Genomic DNA, 15,933 nt, shown 5'->3' on the forward strand with positions numbered 1-15,933 from the left:
TCTGTACCTGCACAGTCAGTGGTGACCTGAATTCTCTGCGGGAGCCTCGTCGACCACAGCAAAACCGTGAAGTCTGGAGCCCTCGTACCGAGACAATGACAGTCGCAGAATGTAGAAGGCGTCGGATGGCTGAGGTCTGAGGAGCCGCATGGATGTTCAAGACAATGGCGTAGCTGGGTTGTATTGCACATGGGTTTTGAGGCGCACATGCGAATAAAGGACAGAAAAAGCCCAAAAAGTAAGAAATAGATAAGCCAGGAATAGACCATAACAGTGATTAGAATTGCAATAGCTGCCTCATTTTATTGCCAACCATTTCCACCCTTTCCCCAGACCTTATACAAACAAATTAAATAAATAAATAACATACATGACCACCATAACATAAATAACAGTATGTAAATAACATTTTCCCAACACCATCCCGATATATATCAATACACAAAATAAAATAATAAGGTGCCATTACACTTCAATGACGGGCATATTAACCCTTCCCCAATACAATACACAAAATAAAACAACTCCGATAAACAACTCAAGGTGCCAATGCACCACCAGGCATAGAAATCTAAGAATAACTTCAGTAAACATTGATTAACAAAAAAGTGCAGCTGCAAGACAGCACGATTCAACGGCGATTGAAAATAAATAAATGACTTCCGAACTTTGCATTTCTGCCACGATTTGATTCAGCCTAGAAATGTTCGTTTTTCTTTTCTTCATCCTAGCAAATGTCTCAGCAACATCGTTAAAGTTAGCCCTCTCAGTCAGGTCTCAATGAAAAGTAATGCCAGGTTTGAGAGACGAGATGGGCTTCAACTGTGAATGTGGCCACACCAAGCAGCTGGAGCGCATTCAGGTTCGGTCACATTCACATTACCGGTAGTGTCGGTTCTTGTGACAACCCTCGTCTCAAATCTCAGATTCGGATCGCGCCATGTTATAGCAGACAGTGCTTGTTTACCTGCTGTGGCCGTGCTGCTGCTCGGACCCATGTCATCCCCGCCATGGCCGCCATGGATGCCAGTAATGCGTTACTAACGTCCTAACATTTTGATTCACTGGTAAGTGAATGCGTTACTATTTCTAAAATAGTGGTCTGATTTAAGTTAAAGTTCAAAGATTTAATGCATTACTTTGTGGCTGAACAAAACTTGCAAAGCATTACAAGGGAATGCACATCATCAAGTGTGACAATCACAATTATCACTTTGAGGCCACTGTCATGAGCCACATTTGGCTCAAGGCCAAACGGACGGACAAAATCTCTGGCATATTGTCTATCAAGGCCTCTCCCGTGCTCTCTCTGTACCATCAACCAATGAGCAGATAACTAAGCAACGGATTGTACTTTTAATAGGACATGATACGTTGATCCAGCTTTCATCATTCTTGAAGGATAGTAGACTATTTGATCTTACACTCAAAGTTGAACCTGGCTCTTCTTGGTTTAGAAAAAAAAAGTTAAGAAAAAAAGCAATTGGCAACCTATTTGTCTTTCTGTCTGTATGATTGTATATATACACACACACAGTCACACACACACACACACACACACACACACACACACACACACACGCACGCACGCACACACGCCAAAATCCATATATCCATATACTTCTGTCAGCAAATAGTGGTGGATTGTGGTCCCCCAAATTAAATTCTGCTTAGTGAGGTCCCATAAAGGCTGAGCGTTATCGAAAATGAAATACAGTCTAGTTTAAACATCATAAAAAAATCTCATCCAAGTATTTATTACATTGCGTAAGTCATTATAAACCATAACACCCCATCGGTGCACGTGGAGACGAATTATCTCTGCGTTGAGTGAAGTTGACGTCAGCGGCTGAAGCGGGTACATGGGGGATACATGGCTGTTTGAATGTTGTTGCTTTTTGCCCAGATGCCATTATCATAACCAGTCATTTCCGCTCGCTCAATTGCTTCAAAGGCGGCCCCAGCGCTGGACAGAGCGACTACTTTGGCTCGTCCTCCCTCACTCCCGAGCCCGACTGCTGATTGGCTACTATCGCCCAACTAGCGGTCCTCTCGTTGGGCGCCTGCTCTCCTCGCGCCGTTTGCTGCCTGCCCTCCAAGAGCGTGCGGCGCGAGGCACCGAACGCTCCGCTTCAAAACTGCTGTCGACCTGACCGAAGCGCGATTCCTCCACAAGCTGGACAACGGAGCAGAAGAGCACCGGTATGTGCACGGAAATTCTCTCACGAGCGCCGCGTTTTGTTATGCGCGTGTGTTCCCGTGTGCGTGTGTTGTAAAGCACTCCTTTTACGCTGCAAGGTGCGCTCATGCCACCGGACGGATGCTGTTGTTTCGAGAAGTGAGGTTTATTGTTTCTTTTTGCTGTCTCCGTTCGAAAGAGAGAGCACATGTTTGTATTTTATTATTATGGCTTCATAACAGTTGGATTTCTACTTTTCATTAGTTCCTGAGCCAGTGGTGCGTGCACAGATAATGTTGTGTTGAACTGTAATAAGAGTGAAGCGTTTATCGTTTTAAGAGCATGCCATCATCCAGTGGCACGAAGCCTCCGCTACTGGCGCCTGGATGTGTGAGCGAATGGGAGCATTGCAGAGATGGAGTACGTCCAGATTAGTGCATTGTGCATCTCATAATACCCAACTCGTCATAGCCTAATAACAAGACTGCATCTGGCTGCTAATCCATGTTAGTCAAATCCATCATGCACGTTTTAGTTGAAAAAAAAATCCCATATATATATATATATATATATATATGAATGTGCCAGGATACTCAGTCGATGCGTACAATAATTGGAAATATCACTACAAGCACATGTTCCATCAAAAAGCCCACGTGGAAATCCTTAATTCAGGCTGCAGGCCACCAATGGGAACACCACGGGTGGCGCTGTGACCCCCCAGGGCCATTTAACATTTCACTTAATTCCAATCAGAACCCTTAAAAAGTAATTTCATGGAATGGCACATTGACAACATTGGAGAAGTGTAGACTGATAGTGGAGTTACTCCTAAACATCCTGCTTAAAAATAAAGGCAACAAAACAAACATTTAAACTTGAATAATGGAGAACCCACTGTGCAGTAAGACCTTTCTTTTCTTTGTTTTTCTTTTTTTCATTGACACTCAATCACTGCAAACTATGTTTTGGAAAACATTTTCAGCAACCCTGAGGGCAGGTTTCACAACAACAACAAAAAGTCACTGTCATCCAAGCCACTACAAGAGGAGATGATACATTTCTGATTAATCCAATCAACTCCCGTAAAATCTTGCTGTACAGTATATATATTTGGCCAATCGACGAACGCGCTATAAATGATGTCCTGAAATGATGGACTGGAAATCGTGTTCTTAAGTTCTTAAACTGACAACAGGAGGAGCAGGCCCCCTTGTCTTGCGCTTATAAAAAGCGAAATAAATATATTATTCTGCATCTGCAGCAGAAAATAGTCCTAAATACCTTTCATCCTCAGAAAAATCCATCTTCTTTGACAATAAAAATGTAGAATCACAAAGTGGCAAAGGGGTGAGGAAGCGGGGACCAAGGCACATTGAAGCCATGGTTTGGTTTTTGAAAAAAAACAAAACATCTTATGCCATTTACGTGATGTGTAAATAAAAACTAAAAACGTGCTATAAAACTTGGCTGGCGAATCATTATAAACACAAATGCTACAAGAGTGGTGTGTTCTCCCATATTGTTTTGGTTGTTACCTTTTTGCGCTTGGAAATGGAAAGAAAACAGGTTGCTGCTGTTGTTAACTGTGTGACACTACGGGCTTCTAGCCAAGAAGTTGTTTGACTATTCAAGACGACTGCAATCTCTTCTCACATAATCCTGCCATACCAAGTTTGGAGACCTGCGCTTTGACAGTTTCTTTTCACTTGCATTAAAAGATCAAGACACACCAACTCTTCTGGAGTCATGCTGCCATGTGAAGTCAATAAATCAGTATGCTCCACATGCTTTGGATTGGAATAATGCTGAGAGAATGACAGGCCCATCACAGGGGCTTGACGTCTGTTCAATACCTCACACCTTCCAAATTCTCTCATTTGGGCCAATATGCTGGCACATGACCAGAAAACTGAGGCTGTCTCGAACGATGAGATGGGAAGGAGGTTGTCTCTTTGAATTTCAGGAATATCCCACAGCCCTTCCATTCATCTTCAGGGACATGACGCACAGTGGTTTCATCTCAATTTGGCAGCTACCTGGCGCACGTGTCGGACTTGGTGTGACAGTGAGGGGAATCGGGTTCACCAAAGACCAGTCGAGGAGATGATTCTTTTGTTTTCCTAAGAAAAAAGGTCACTCATGCTGCAAGAAATGCTCTCATTCCAGTTTATGACTGATTACAGTATTGCCCATTAAATTACACTCTGCGGTAACACCTCGGTAAAATCGCCTGTGCACTCCCTTAGCTCTTCACCGAATGTGTTGGATGTGAACTCATTTCCCCTCATGTGGGGCTGACATGTGAAGGCATCCTGCTTGTCAAGATTTATTGGGCAAACATGACACAGAGAATATACTCGATCATTTTTCTCAAGTGACTTCTAGTTCAAGGGCGAACAATGGAATTATTTTAGTTTGTGACTCGATTGGATCTGCAAAAAGACCTTAGGCGCAAACGTAATTTCTTAATGAATACACATCAACAAGGAGTTTTCATTCAGGAATTGTTTGGAATTCAATTGATCGGTGCAAGGCGGCGCTCCCGGGTGCAATAAAATGCCCCTGACATTGATGAATGGCGCTTGTAAAGTGCACCCTCGGATATAGTATTTCAAACCAGCCGATTGAATTGCAATTCACAATGCTGACGCACATTTTTGCTTTTGATGCGTCTTCTCTTGTCAACATTGTTCAAAGGGAAAATCAGTCCGTTTGTTGGTTGTTACACTGGCAGTGCCTTCCGGGAGCTTCACAAATGTCAGTGTTGCTTTTTGTGAGTCTCCCGGGAAAGCTACATTTTATGATGGCCTTTAGTGTCGTTTCCCCCTACACATTCCAGTTTGTTATACATGGAAGGAGACAGTCAAAATGTCAGCTATCCAGACTAAATTGGAATTGAGCACTGCAACCTCAGAGTGTGCATTTCATTATCCATCCATATATGATCCAAACCGCTTATCCCGAACAGGGTCACGGGGAGTTACTGGAGCCTATCCCAGCTGATTTCGGGTGAAAGGCGCACCTTTCACCCAAAATACACCTTGGACTGGTCGCCAGCCACTCACAGGGCACACATAAAGACGAACTACCATTCACACGCGCATCCACACCGCCACTCAGCGGGAACCGATCCCAGGTTGCCCGCACACAAGTCAGGTGAGTGGACCGCTACACCATCACATGACAGTTTCATTATTCCTCTACAATATGAATAATGCTCCATGAGATTTTCCCTGTCAGAACGCAGTAGTTATGTCTTGCTTGATTTTTTTCAACAATCTCGGCCCTGATTCTACTCGTAGTAGCAAGCAGCCAGGCGCAGCCCACACTTGTTGCATAGAGGATAGCGCCAGCTCGCAGAGCAACGTGGAAGCTTGCTTGCACCTGTACACGAGAGCGAGTCCATTGTTACGCATCCGCTTGCCGGTAAGAGAATGCGATTAAGTTAGCAAAACCTCTGTTGTAGCAAAGCTGAAGCTCCGCCCGTCACTTTAGTAAAGCCGGACTCACACAAGAGCAAATGGGGGAGGGGATTATTTCTTATATTACTGTATTCATTTATTTATGTATTGATTTTAAAAAATCCAATTTTCGATTCCAGGAGTTGTTTCCCCATTTGCTTATTGAAAAAGCAAATGATTGAAATGATTATTCAAAACACACTTTTTTTTCCCCACCCTTCTGGGCTTTGCTGTATTTCTCCTGCTTGAAACATTCTGTTCTTTCCACCAGCCATTTTCCTCCAGAGCATTAACTTGCATCAACTTTGAGAAATAATACAAATAGCTGTGTTCCTTTTGTCAAAACATGTACTGTACGGGAACACAAGCCTTGAAAATTTCAACAAAATGTCCAATTGCATGGCTCGGCTGGTACACGTGTTTGTTGTTAAAGAGTTATGTCACACTTTCCATTGCTCTCATGTTGTCTGATTCTCTTAGGGGGAATAAAACTGGCATCTTTTTTTAAAGAAAAAAAATATCGCCAATGGGGTCGGAAAAGTTAAGTTAACCAAATTGCTAGATATGCAACACTGAGCTTTTGGAAATGATCCCCTCTGTTCTTTGCCATGCTGTTAGGGAAAGCCTTGCAGGCCATCAGAGGGCTGAAAAAAAAAAGAATAATCGTCTCAACAATGAAATCAAATTAATCAATGAAATGCCCAGCCTGACTGAAAATCAGCTGATTTCAGGAAGACAAGAAATAGCGTGTGCAAAGGGTACTTTAATTCTTGATCCGAGAGTTATTTTGATGAAAGCGTGTAGCAGAAGTGGCTATTAAAACACCCAGAAACAGAAAAAAAAACAAAAAAAAACCACAATATGTCTGTCTGCTCAAGAGGTTTGTTTTGCCACTCATCTTAGATACTGCTTGTGAATGTTTTCTGCTGTGGTTAGTATTAGCCGGAGGTCACCAGCCTTTGAGGCGCTATTATGTGGAAACGATCGTTCAATATTTTGAAAGGAGGCCTTTACTGGGGCAATATGGCTCCACGGAGCAAAGGTTATATTGTGGGAGACGCTGGAACTTGAACAGCTGACCTCAGGGAGGCGGCATGGCATGCTTTTTCTTGCTTGACCTTCTCATTGAATAATGAACTACAATCCGCAGTGCATTAGAATGCACGCATGCCTGCATTTTACTGTTATTATTGGACGCGCTCTTTACCGTGGTGTCATCTCTTATAAGGTCAGGAGGCTGGCACCACTGTGTTCATTTTGTCCTCTTTGAGGGAATTTTACATTGATGAAATCGGTGCTGGATTCACATATGTAAGGCTCAAGTTACCAATGCAAGTTATTCAACCCTCATTTCACAGTACGGTTATTGGCAAAATGTTGATATGTTTGCTGAAAAAGGATCAAATAAAGATAATCTGATGGCATCCACTTAATTCATCTCCCCAGACTTAAATGATGGGAACTGCTCCCTGCCTTTCATTACATCAGGGGTTGTTCATGGTTACTATGGATCAACCGCTATATTTTGGAAACGGTAATAATAATCACAAGAAGAAACTAAATAAGTGACATATTTTCTGAGTGCATTTGAGATGACACAGTATTAGGGTTATCAGTATGATCCACAATATTGCCAGAAAATGGGTACACATAAGGAACACATTGCATCAAATTTGATTTTCAATACAAAAAAAAATAATAATAATAACTCAACAATGTGAGGTATTTTTACCTCTGGACAACACGGAAGAAAAAAATAATCCATCCATTTGGTGGACAGTACCGCTTATCTTTACTCATTAAGGTCACAGGTGAGTCGGAGCCAACCCCTGCAGGTTTTAGGCGTGAGGCAGGGTGCGCGGCAACTGGACGCCAGCCAATCCCCTCTGGTATTCACCACTAAACACCATTTATAGTCTTTGGTTAATATGAGAAACATGTTTTTGTCATGTGGGAGGAAGCTGGTGTGGCCAGAGGACACCCAGGCAAGCATGAGAAGAGCCTGCAAACTTCGCACATGCAGACCAGAGTGCTGATTGGAAGCCCCAACCTCAGTTCTTTGAGGCAAATGTGCAAACTACATTTGCACCGTGCCCCACTACACAACAACAAAAACAAGAAAAACGAAAATAGTCCGAATAAATGTTAAAAACCACTGACTTATTGTGTCTCCCCACTGGTTTAAATCGCATGCTGAGTTGACAGACTGACATCCAACGAGACCATGCTGATGGAGAGCCACCAGTCTTTATCGCCACAACATGGCACATGAATCATTTTCTGCCCTGCTGCTTGTATGCAATATTTTTCAGGGCATTTACTTTATTTGACGCACGCACGCACGCACACACACACGCACGCATGAACGCCACAGTAGTCCTCAGCAGAGCAGTAGGACTGCGAGGGCCTAAATAGCACGTTGTCATTCTCGATCCTATGTTTTTACAATTTCTCATGCTTCAACAGACAATGTGTGTGGGGGAACCACCTATGAAGGTCTTATTTTACGTCCAAATCAGATTTTGTTGTTGCTGTGGTCGACAAATACGAACGATGGACTCTTCTTGATTGTGACAATGTGAAAAAAATAACCGCGCTGTTTGCAGAACACCGTGCCCAGTCCTTTATGGCCTGACACTCTGCTCGCTTGGGCTTTTATTTTCAACGTAGATTGTTGAAATTTTGTGAGCATATGTTTGGTGTCAAAGCTGCTATTGTTGTTGCCGGAGCTCAGATTATCACGGGCGTCGTGATGCTGCACCATCCAGCGGTCATGTCATAATGTGGTCTCTCATTGGCTGCTCACAGCTCCCATGCAGGCTGGCATCTTCAACTCTCGCAGCTGTGTTTGGATGTTGGCTGCTGTCACCTTTGCAATTCATACCCAAGGCTCCCAGCAAAGCCTACTGAGCTCCCTGCTTGGCGTGCCAAGACTGTGACGGAGGCTCCCTTTGCCTCTGTTCTTGAATTTGGGCTGAGATTTCCTTCGCCAAGCTGACTCTTTTGTCAAGCGGTTGAGCAGCTCGGTGGAAGAGAGGTCAAATATTTATGACACCGTACTGGAGAAAACAATGACAATGAAGACTAATTGTTGTTTACTGGCTCGGGGATTTATCTTTGCAGTGTGCAAACAAAATGCTCTCAGGCTACACAACATCAGTAGCTAAAATCTGCACCTTGCATGCTTCTGTATCCTGCTTGGATGCCATGAGGTGATCCCAATTTTCATTTGCACTCTTATAAATAGGGCCAGAACGATGAAATGGCCTGCTGATTTAATCAGCCACTATTAGCGTCTTCACAGTGAGCAAAGTTGGACGATTTTTTTCCACTACAGCAAATGTCATTCAAAAACCACCCTAATCCCCCAGCCCCCGCAAAAAAAAAAAAAAAAATGTTTGTCAATTTTTGCTATTGCCAAACATCACGGAAAACAACCAAGATTTTTTTGCCAATATTTGATGATTTCATTTTTCAGACATTACAGTAAATGACATTGTAAATTATATTGACTTTCAACCACCCTTCCCCCGCCCCTCAAAAAATGGGCCAATTTTGCTCCCCGTTGTAAAGTTTAAGAAGCACTTGAAGACAAAGTATTGTAAGACACCCATATGTTCTGGCTTTAATGCAAAAGATATGGGACGAAAAAGTACGTGACTCGATGACTTAGAATGATCACGTTGGGGCTTTTTAAATTGATCTGCTGATTGATCGGTGATCAAAATTTTCTCAAAATCGGCCAAAGAAAAAAAATCATGTCGTTCGGGCCCGAGTTGCAAATATGTCTCGTTGCACCTTTTGTAGGCAAACTACTTATACTGTATTGCGTGGAGGCCATTATTATTATTCTCACATCAATTAAAAACGATTTTAATATGATTGATACTTTTAGCTGCCATATTTATTTCTTTTGAACTTTTCAATCTAAATATATGTTACCTCTTGTGTACACAGTGATTCCTACCCCAAAAAGAAGTAGCAGGACGGTACAAGTGCACGGTACTACTCTCCCATCATGTAGAACCATGAAGAATGAAAAATAACATCTGCTCATGAACTTTGGAAAGACACGTCGAACAGAATTCCTGGTCGTATACCGATAGTGACTTAGGGGCAGCCAGGTTCAAGGCAAACTATATGAGGCGTCCTTCCTCTCGTCATGCAGTTTCTGGTTATTCTGTTCCAATCTTAAAATACAGATTGCAGTTTGACGCCGAGTCACCAGACAGAAAGTACTTTCTCTCATTGTACAATGTGAACGATTGGATGTAATCTCGGTGACTGTGCGGCTGCTTTCAATCAGAATTTGCTCTCAACAAGTACGCATCCCTCTGCGGACCCATTTCAGAGTTCATGCGTTTGACTTCTCGGCCGAATTGTAGCGCATACATTATTATGCGCGCACAAACACCATTCAGAGCACCATTAATCCTCGCCTAACAAGATGTAACACCGGCGATTTTAGACTACAGCGGTTTGATACTCTTGTTGCATGTTCAGGCATTGTTACCCTACGTAAGTTTGGCATTTGCTCCTCAGCTTTGTGTCTCCCAAAGTGACTCCAATTGATTTTCAGCGGAGGCAGGTTGCACTATATTACAATTTATGAACCCCATTTTATCACAGGCCGTTCTGTTTGTTATGGACAGATCAAACTGCCGAGCTGCTTGTTGATCTTGATCTCTGCCGCCTCCACTTGTGCTTTAGAATTAGAGGCTGCCACACAGCTTCAACCACTATCAGACATGTGTTATTATCATATTTATTATTACTACTACTTTATGCTTAACAGTGTTATTATTTGTGATCACTTTGCCACGGGTTTTAGATCCTATGATTTCTGGAAAAAAAAAAAGAAAGAAAGAAAAAGGTCACAGTTGTATGACTCTAAATAATGCTCTGGTTTTTAGGTCATCTCAAAATATTGGTGGACCAGTCCAGACTTTTGCAGACTGTCCTAAGTACTCAGGTTGGCTTTCTCACTCGCTACTGTCCAGAGTTGTTTGCTGTGCCTGTACTCTCTTTGCATCACAGCAAAAATGATGACTGACTGATGCGTCGGTGCTTTTTGTATATCATACTCATCGATTGGGCTTCCTTCACCTTCACCTCCATCGGGCAGATTGGAAAATAAAAAAGCTCAGTGATGAGGGATGATGGAATTTCTTTGTGTTGTGGTTTCAGTAATTGTTGGTTACGTGTGCACAAGTTGGCAATCCTCTTCGCCTGAGTGGACACCTCAAAAAGTCACAGATGAAAAGTTGCAGGTTCCATCTCAACCACCTTCATGTCTCGGGATACTGGGCATACGGATTCTGGTGCGTATCTTTGGTCCTTTTATGACAAGAACCGGACGTAAACATTCAGTTCTTTCCTACTTGAGGTCTTTTTATTTTTTTATCAGTTGTCCTGCCACAGGAGGAGTGCAATTGCACAGCCATTTTTCATTTTCACATATTTCTATGTGTCAACGGATGAAAGTGTGTTTGTTTTGGCTCAGTCATTACCAGACAAGTACATGAAAAATGGCCACAAAAGGCGGCAAAATAAAACACAACAACTCTTGTCTTCCCCTTGAGCCCTCAAAAGGGCCGTTTGATTGGACCAAAACACAGCGGAAGTTTGATTGGTCGCATCATTTCGTGGAATGTGATTGTTCTCGAACATTTTTTCCTCATTCCTGTAATCCAGATGACCCACCAGCAATCAACTTTCTTTGCAGAGCAGTTTGTGCATACTGTATTTTGTGCATTGATTTGAACCCTGACCCTTGCACTGAAAGAGCTGTCAAGAAACAGAGTTAGACTTTTTCAGCAAACACACTGCGGTTTGACAAGGAGAAGTGATGTGTCTCAAGGTCTCTCGGTAAAAATCTCGCGGTGCTCCAGTTACTTCAGAATTGTCTATCTGAGTGTACTGGATTGTGCAAGGTTTGTTCTGGTGAGATGCGCCACGTGTCTTCTTCAATATGTAAAGTGCATGCATTTTTTAGGATGTGGTTGATTACATCCTCTGGATGAGTTTTCATATTTAATCAGCTTTAGGCACTGTGGGTTTTACATGCGCACCAGTGGCCATTAATATTCAGTATATCTACATGGCATACATGCATTTACTAGTTGTTTTTTTTTCTGTTTGTTTTAGCAGTAATCAAATACTGCATAATGGTGTCTTTTATGATGCCATTAGATTGATTTTTTTGCTATGACCACACAAACCCGAAATCCAATAAAGTTTGGATGTTGTGTAAAATGTAGATAAAAACAGACTACAAAGATTTCCATCGTACACACTACAACAAAATAATTTTGAAGTTCCAAGTGATCAACATTATTCTTTTTACAAATATTCACTCGTTTGGAATTCCATCCCTGCAATGTGTAAAAAAAGCTGGGACAGGAGCATGATTACCATTGCGTTACATTACTTTATGCCTTTTGACAACACTCAATAATCTTTTAAGGACTAAGGATACTATCTGATTGATTATGCTTTATAGGTGGATTATTTTTTCCCCCCCATTCTTGCTCAACAGTCCATTGTTGTATTTTGCGCTTCATGATGTGCCACACATTTTCAGTGGGAAACAGGTCTGGACTGCTGGAAGGCCAACCTAATGCAGGTACTCGTACTCTTATACGACAAAGCCACGCTGTAATACGTGCAAGCATGGTCAAATTTTAAGAATCACTTACCAATGTAGTGACGAACTGTTTGAACTGAATGGTTTTCGGAAGTGTTCCCAAGCCCACGTGGCAAAATGATGCTGGTTTTTAATTCAGTGTGGACTGAGGGATCGAATGTCACGGGCATGGAATGTTTTTGGCCTTGCTGCTTATATGCAACGATTCCGCCAGATTCTCTGATCTTTTGATGGACCGTAGATGATGAAAGACTTTAACGTGACTTGCAGAGAATACAGTAAAATGGCTTGATTGATTTAAATGAATATGTTTGGACTGGTCCAATGCGGCCAGCGTCAGTTTTGGTATGTGGTGGCTTCTGACACAGAATTGGAGTGTTTTTACTGCATTAAAAAAAAAAAAAAAAAATCATCATCATAATAATTTCAAATACAGAGACGTAAAAATGAAGTATTTTTGCTGTCTAAACATCACGATTCGGCATTGGTAACTGTACGAGCCATATAAGTCTGAATTCAGCAGCAGCCAGGTAGTTTACCTCTAAAGCCCTGCTCCCTGGCCCATTACCTTGACGGAGGGCCAGAGCCACCTTCAAATAAAAAGCAAGGCCATAAGAATGAAAACCCGCTGTCATCCGTATCACAACAATTCTTCCTAAACTCAGCAAAATATATGGAATATTTGTGACTGAAATGTCTGGCAAAGTGGCGGCCCCGCCTCCCTCTCTCTGCCACTCTCGCCTCCCCACACAGGTTTATCATCATCTGCTGTCCTACATGGCTTATTGCCTTTTCCTCTCTCAGCTGTCCACCGGGCTGAAAAGGCCTCCCAGGAAGAGATTAGCTTTCCAATAACTCGCTGAGCATCCACCTTAGCATCCTGCGCTCCCCGGAGTGAATGCTGATGAGAGCGAGCAGGACTCTGTAATAAAAGACTAGCAAGTATTTGCCAACCGTGAGGAAGACTTCGGGCACATTCGCAAGGGAAGTGATCCCCGCTGTCTGTCATGCATCGCTTTTTGCCTGAAAGACAAACAAGCTGTCCGGACTAGCGGACGACAGTGTGCAAATGTTTGCTTTTGTAGGTCACACAGATCTCAGGAAGTTGTCTCTTCCTTTAATTTGAATGCCAGTATTTCGTTCTTTGAATTTGAGTTGTAGGTGTCAGCGATGTGCATCTTGGGGCAAAGTAAGGCTGTGGTATCTTCAGCTGAAGAAACTAGTTTGGTAACAACCACTCTATGCATACAATAATTCAACCAATCTCGGAAAACACATGAGACACAGCAGTGCCTGAACATGCTCAGAATTGAAATCATTGAACCATTTGTTCAAATGCTGAGACATTTTTATCGTAGGGCCTTTAAAGCAAATAAAAACATCTTTGCGAGGGAAACCTGTTTTTGAGGTTGGTTGTCATTTGGTTGGAATTATAACTAAAGAAATAAATCAGGTGAATGGCAATGGTGGTTTCATGGCAATAACAGATGCACATTTGCGGACAAGCGAGTTTAAGTTTGGTCTTGTTATCAGAGCAGATGATATGGGCAAGATTCCCTAATAAAGATGTCTAAAAATATAATTGCATTCACAAGATTTAATTAAGCGTTACTCTTCAGGGTTTTTATTTGCCTCAGATAGAAGCAGACATGAAGCCATTCTGACCATTCATACGTGCACATGCTGCTTGCCCAACTGTGCTTTCGCATTTCCTTTCCCTGATCTGAATATATGTGAAAACTTTGAAAAGGTTAATTATTGTTCAATGAGCTAAATGTGGTCTTGTTCAGAAATTTTAGCGAGAGAATGTTATCAGAGCCAGAACATTGAAGCCTTCCTGTTTTCATTTGATAAAATGTCCTCATGCACTTCTTGGAGCCCAGTGTAGGTCTCCCTAAAAAGTAACACAATTTCAAAACAAAAACAAATAGACCATATTTAACATGAGGATCAATATTTTTCAGTGGGTACAGACTTTGGTAAGTAAATGGCTGAATGAACACACGCAAAGAGGTTAAACAACAGCATGATGTTTATTTTCATCAGCGATGCCCACTCACAGCAAGACATTCAGCTTTCTCCAATAAATCAACTTTCGCCTGCTTGTCAGTGTCAGAAGGCTGCTGAGTTGTTTTCAATCAGTGCTTCTGCATGACACTTTGGGTCGGATAATGCAATTTGATTCAGGATCTTTTGAAATCACCACCATTTTTCTTTTCTTTTTTTTTTTTTTTTTTACTTCTAGCAACAACATTGCTTGGCAATCCCTTTCGCCCGTGTGTTTGTTAATTTGTCACTTGCGGATTGACTCATTTTGGTTTGGAACTGTGCCGTCTTGTCGAGCACCAAGTGCTGGCACTGCCTGCTTAACTGGGATTGTTGTCTGTGCTATCTACAGTTTAGCACTGCGATGGTGGGTCCCACCCAGTACTTTAAAAAAGAAAAAAAAAAGACAAATCGTTTAATGCAGCAACGACTCCTCGTCAATTTCCATTTCTTCTTGCACAGCTATGAAAATAAGGCCAGATATGCAAGAACACTCGAGTAGTCTGGCTCAGTGACGTGCCATTGTGGCGGCCACCTCAAGACAAACCAATCAACTCAATGGAAACTGTTGCTGTCCTTCACTAACCATTAGCATGTAAATTGTGATAAAATATTTGAAACATTCCTGTGGGATTCAGTGTGGTGCACTTTCATGAGAAGCAATGCAGAAAGTGTATTGTAACCCATGCACATTTCACATCTTTTCAGTCATTTTTGCACAGACATTTTGCCTGAAGCACTTTGATCTTAATCTTCATCACACTTTTCACATTCCATTAGAAATGATAACATGTCAAACTGCAATTGTTCCACAGCAAGTATCTGTTTGTGACTTGGCTCCAAAAATATAACAACAAACAGAGAACTAAAGGAGAGTAGGCTGTGAGATAAATAGTAGACAATGATGGAAAGATTGTTTGGTTCTCCGGTTTCAAAGTATGAGCAGTCCATTTGACTAAGAGCTTTCAGATGCTGGTCTATCTTGATAGTGAGATGGCCTGACCTCGGGGAACCTTTGGTTTATAGTTTAAGCCTTTCATAATAAATGACCTCATGCTTGTCAGAAGATATTAGTTGTCTAATCTGTGGTATAAAAGTCATGACAATGAAATCTTTGCAGAGACAATATAAAGCCAGAGTTCAGTCTGACCGTTGCCAAAGTACTTGTTACAAGAGACCAGCATCATGAGGGTTTTTTTTTTGTTTTGGGGTTTTTTTTGTAACCACAAACTTTGATTATTCGCCAATTTGCAAGTGCCTGCACGAAGCAGACAACATTCTGTGACACAAGTTTTGTTAGGCAGAGGGTCGTCTGTTGTACTCTCTGCCAAACATTTAAATGTGCAGTTGTGTTCAGAATTATAGTTGAGTAGCTTTTATTCCCATGAGAGCCTGTGAAATATCGTTCAACGAATAGCTCAGATTTTTTTTTACACCCGAAAAATATTTGCCTCTTTTTTGATTTTTCCCTTTGCATAAAAAGACCAAATGACAATGAAATTTAACAAACAAACAAATAAAACAAAAAAAAAAACAGGACTCGGATTTGAGAACCAATGACACCTGCACTGTGAAATTATATATATATATATATATAT

At 41.8% G+C, this 15,933-nt stretch overlaps 1 protein-coding gene across 1 annotated transcript in view; it reads left to right on the forward strand.

Moving 5' to 3' along the window:
* Positions 1-1,928: 1,928 nt before the first annotated feature.
* The window catches only part of LOC109515058 (beta-1,3-galactosyltransferase 1-like), a 79,784-nt gene continuing 65,779 nt past the window's right edge, over positions 1,929-15,933 (forward strand). The window contains exon 1 of the mRNA XM_019868624.1: positions 1,929-2,202. The gene's annotated coding sequence lies outside the window, so the exon portion shown is untranslated. The remainder of the gene's footprint in view (positions 2,203-15,933) is intronic.

The sequence above is a fragment of the Hippocampus comes genome, unplaced genomic scaffold (genome assembly GCF_001891065.2).
Source record: "Hippocampus comes isolate QL1 unplaced genomic scaffold, H_comes_QL1_v1.1 scaffold41, whole genome shotgun sequence".
NCBI classification, from domain to species: Eukaryota; Metazoa; Chordata; class Actinopteri; order Syngnathiformes; family Syngnathidae; genus Hippocampus; species Hippocampus comes.